This window comes from Leptosomus discolor, chromosome 1, assembly GCF_034619465.1.
Source record: "Leptosomus discolor isolate bLepDis1 chromosome 1, bLepDis1.hap2, whole genome shotgun sequence".
NCBI lineage: Eukaryota > Metazoa > Chordata > Aves > Leptosomiformes > Leptosomidae > Leptosomus > Leptosomus discolor.
In genome coordinates this window covers 8,088,227-8,093,639 of record NC_141391.1, presented here as the reverse complement: position 1 = coordinate 8,093,639, position 5,413 = coordinate 8,088,227, and positions in this window count along the sequence as shown.

Sequence of the window (5,413 nt, the reverse complement as noted above, 5' to 3'; positions counted from 1 at the left end):
ATGCACCAGCGTCATTGACAGACTGTGAAAAAGATAAGTTGTTTACTGGGAGGTTGCAACTGTGCTTGCAATGATGTCTTTGCTTGGATTGTGTGAGACTCCCCATGCTGCTGTTCTGCTGAATTCCTGTATTCCTTTATTGACTTAGTTAATGGTCCTATAGGACCACTACAGCACAAGAATGATCCCTTGCTACTGATTTGAGTGGGCGTCAAGAGGATGGGGCCAGGCTCTTTTCAGTGGTACATAGCGACAGGAGAAGGGGCAACGGGCACAAACTGGAGCACAGGAAGTTCTGCCTCAACATGAGGAAAAACTTCTTTACCCTGAGGATGGCAGAGCTGCCCAGGGAGGCTGTGGATCTCCTTCTCTGGAGATATTCAAAACCCGCCTGGATGCAGTCCTGTGTGACCTGCTGTAGGTGAACCTGCTTTAGCAGGGGGTTGGACTAGGTGATCTCCAGAGGTCCCTTCCACCCCCTGACATTCTGTGATTCTGTGATTATCTTAAACTATGTACAAATACCTCTGGACTATCTTAACTATGCACAGAAGATTGTCCCATGTGGCCAGGTTTGCACCTGCAGGCACTGTTACTACTGCATACTAAAATATCTATATACAGTTAGGTCAGTTCTTTAGCAGGAACTGTCTGGGAAGTCTCTGGGATGTCCAGATTCACCACCCCAGGATGTGACTTGGCACACTGCGACAAAAAAATTGGTCTAGGCACAGACAGGAGCTGCTAGAATAGTCTCTGAAATTGAGTCAGTCAAGAGTTTAGTTGCAAGGGTCACTAGGAGGGCAGTAAATCACCTTGTCTCAGGTAGGACTGTTGTCTCAAGCCAGTCCATTGTCTCATCCGTGCAGATAATGAGCTCAGGATTTTCTGGACACCGAGGGAGTTAATGACTCAGCTGCACTAGGTGTGCAGATAGACACATCCTTGATACCCAGTTGTGCCACAGCTATAGCTGTAGGACAAACTTGGGTTTCACACTTATGGCTTAAATGCTCTATCTCTTGCCACAAAGTCTGCACTCCAGGTGACTCTAACTCACATGCTGACAACACTGGCCTAATGAGAGGTCTGCTTGGTGACTTTGCTGCCGTTTATCTCACAGATCTCATGAGGAGGGGGCTGCTGTTTGGGCTGTCTGTTGACACCGTATATAACATTTGCAAGAAACTTCTTCTGGGTGCCCTCTATTCCCTTACAGTAGCCAAAAGGGCTTCTTGCATCTTCCTCAGAAGCCTGTGAATGTTAGGAAAACGATCCTGGACTAGGTAAACCATTCATCTGGTCAAATATGGCAGTTCCAGTATTCCTTGTCTATACCTATGGTATGTGATTTATCATAGGATCACAGGGTAATGGAGGCTGGAAGGAACCTCAGGAGGTCTCTGGTTTAACCTCCTGCTCACAGCATGGTCAGCTGTGAGAATAGATCAGGTTGCTCAGGGCTTTATCCAATTGAGTGTTGAAAAACTTTTGAAGAACAGAGGCCGTCCAGTCTCTCTGGGTCACTTGTCCCAGTGCTTGACTGTCCTCATGGGGAAGGTTTTTCCTTATATCCAGTGTGAACATCTGTTCCCTGAATTTACATCCATTCTGTGTCATCCTCCTGCCCTGCACCACAGTGAAGAGCTTGGCTCTGTCTCCTTTATGACCTCCCAGTAAACACTGGGGGCTGCTGTTAGACCCTCTGAAGTCTTCATTTTTCCAGGCAGAACAAGCCCAGCTCCCCCATCCTCTCCTCACAGGTCAGGTGCACCAGCCCCAACCATCTGGTGAGCCTCCCCTGAATTTGCTCTGGTTTATCAGTGTCCTCCCTATATTCCCTGTATCAGCCCAGAACTAAATGCAGTACCTACATGAGTCCAATGAGTGCTGAGCAGAGAGGGATAAAGATCTCCTTGGATCTTCTGGGTCTCCTGCTCTTCATATGGCCCAGGAGGCTGTTGGTCTCTGCTGCCAGGACACATGGCTGGCCCATGCCCAGCTCGCTGCCTGCCAGGACCTCCAGGGACTTTTCTGCAGAGCTGCTCCCCAGCCTGCCAGTCCTCTGCCTGTGTTGTTGCCAGCGGCCCTTCCTTCCCAGGGGCAGGACTTTGTATTTGTCTTTGTTGAATTTAATGAGTTTCCTGTTGTTCCCTTCCTCCAGCCTGTGGAGGTCCCTCTGAATGACAGCCCTGCTTCATATTGACTCTCCCCAATGTGGTGAAAAAGAGAAGGTGAATGAAGAAATAGAGATGTTCTTGTTTCTGCCTCTCCCTTTTGTTCTTTCAGCTGCCAAGAGGTTTCTTTGGGGGACAAAGTCAAGAAGCATTTACTAATAAAAGTATAATTGAGGAGAAAATGGATCAGTAAGCTCCACTTGAGTAAGTAACAGGTAAGCAACAATAAGTCTGTTCAAAAAGTCAGCTCTGGACAGGAAAAAAAGGATGCAAAAATTTTAGAGCTTTCATTGAATGTAAAACAATGTTACCCTTCTGTTAAAAATATTCAATGTGTGAAATCCTTTTTTGAAAAAATGTAATCCAAACATCATGGACACTTGGACTGAAGCGTGTTTTCTCTGGTCAGAATGTGAGCAGAGCTGTGCAGGCCCCAGGAGTGATGACATCAGTGTCCCTGGTTCACTTGGTACAGAATTACACTAAGCTAGTGACAAATAAAAGCAAGGAGTTGTGATTTCAAAAGCCTTGAGTCTGGCTAATTTTGACAGCCTGACACCAGCATGCGGTTCCTCTTGCCTGAAGGTGTGCTGGTGTCTACTAATCATCTGATTCCTGGGATGTCTGAACTCAGGTGGTGGCTGCTCCAAGCTGACTCTGAAATGGGTGCTGTACAGAATGGATGAACTCAGCAGCAATTACCCTCACACTTGATGAGATAAATTATGACGTAACAGTGTTCAGCTCCTAAAATGGGAAAAACTGAAATTTTGCAGTGGGGAACGTGTGTTGCCTCTTTTTTTCCAATGCCATTGCTTTGGGACAAATGCACTTTGAATGCTGACTTGGTAAGAATCAGTAATATCCACTCATAAACAGTTCCAATGCAGGTGTTACAATGTACGAGAGGAGAATCATCGAATCATGGAATCATTTTGATTGGAAAAGACCTTTAAGATCATCAGGTCCAACCATTATCCTAACACTGCCAAGCCCACCACTAAACCATGTCCTTAAGAACCACATCTATACGTCTTTTCAACACTTCCAGGGATGGTGACTCCACCACCTCCCTGGGCAGCCTGTTCCAATGCCCACCCACTCTTGCAGTAAAGAAATTTTTCCTAATGTCCAGTCTAAAATACCATGCTCCTTGAACAAAGGATCTATTTCTTTCTGCTGAAATAGAAAGCGTTACCAAATGAGAGCTCTCCCCCATTCCCATGAGACTAGTTTTCTCAGATCTACTTTTCATCAGGAGAAATAACCACACAAAAATTCTTAGACTGCAAAAGAGACAAACAGGCTCATGGACTTCATATCTGACTATTTGGCTGTATAGAACATTTGGAGTTTGTCTTTGAATAGATCTGGATGTAGAAACCGTGCCTTTTTGTGTGGAATAATCTGCTCAGAAGACTTGAAACACAAGACCCGTGTGTCTGGCTCTGGGGTGCCAACATAGGGTTATCATCAGAAAGGATAGCAAAGCTATCCTCACATCCCAGCACAACAGCCTGGCTTCTGCTGTAGGGTTGTCTTCCCTGTGTCCCATTGCTCCCTCCTGGCTTAGCTTTTTTTGGAGCTACTGGATGCTGTAATTGATAGGAATTTTCAGCCTTCAGTAGATTAACTGGGTGCAAATCTTGTCTGTAATTATAGGATTACGAAAGTGACACATCCACTTTTCATTGTGTGCTCTCGGAATAAAGCTGAAGATTGAGTCTGCAGGCTTCCTCTGCCTCCTTTGAGCCTGTGGAGACAATATGACAACACGCACTGTACTTTCTGCTTATTTAATATAGGTACAGATTATAGCCATAACCACTGCTAGGTTACTGTGGAGTGAAACACCGCTTAAGCCTATGTACTGATTGCATCAAGGGCTTTCAAGGAGCAACTCTAATATCAGCTGACACCCTTATTAATTCACCCAGCAGTTTTCAGTAGGAACAGCTCAGCGGACTTTGTAACCATTGATGGGAAGGTTTCTTGCTGCTTGCAGGGAGGAATATAAAATAATGTGTTATTTTTCAGTTGTTTTTTTGGAACTTCATGATCTTTAAAGGTCCCCTCCAACCCAAACTATCCTATGATTCTATGATTTTATGAAGTCAGCCTCAGGAATGCTGATTAAATGCAAATAAAGGAGAAGAGGTTATATTCTGTGCAACCCCTACTTATATATATTGCTAATACAGTTTGCGTTGAGAATTTCAGTGCAAGAGTAGCTATGGTTCATTTACCAGGTGTAACTTTTAACTGTGACTGTAACTGTCCCCTTGCGAGTGTGTATATTGCTCATAAGCTGGAAGAATCTGTGCTAAAGACCATTAAATTGATGTGCTGATATACACACACAAAAGGTTCAAATTCCAGTTGCTGCATAATTGAAATACTTATTGTACATATACAAGTCAGAGTTAGACACAATGGCAAATACAATGGCAAATACCTCGAGTACTGTGTTCAGTTTTGGGCAGCTCAATTCAAGAAGGACATTGAGGTACTCGAGAGAGCGCAGAGGAGGGCAACGAAGATGGCAAAAAGCCTAGAGAACAGGTCTTATGAAGAGTGGCTGACGGAACTGGGGCTATTTAGTCTTAAGAAAAGAAGGCTGAGGGGAGACCTTATTGCTCTCTACAGCTACCTGAGAGGACATTGTAGAGAAGTAGGTGCTGGTCTCTTCTCACAGGTAATTAATGATAGAACAAGAGGGAACGGACTCAAGCTGCACAGGGTAGGTTTAGGCTTGACATTAGGAAAAGTTTTTTTACTGAAAACATTGTCAGGCATTGGAATAGGCTGCCCAGGGAGGTGGTTGAGTCACCATCCCTTAATGTGTTTAAAGGTCCTTTAGATGTGGTGCTTGGAGGTATGGTTTAGGGGTGTACTTGGTGGAGTAGGGCTGATGGTTAGACTGGATGATCTCAAAGGTCTTTTCCAATCTGAACGATTCTATGTTTCTATGATTGTATACTGTGTTTATGGATGAATAACTGTTGTATGACTCTTCAACTTATTCCTTGACTCTGGGAAAAGCCTATAGATGTGGGAAAAGCCTATAGATGTGGAAAAAATTTGCTTGGCTAAATGGTTGATGTTGTAAAGATTGAGTTGAAATTGGGTTGGGGGAGGAGGGAGTGGGGAAAAAAAAGCATAAAAGAAAATCCAGCAGCAACGACAAAACACAGAGGCACACTCCTGAGTGTATAACTATGATTGAAATCGTAAAG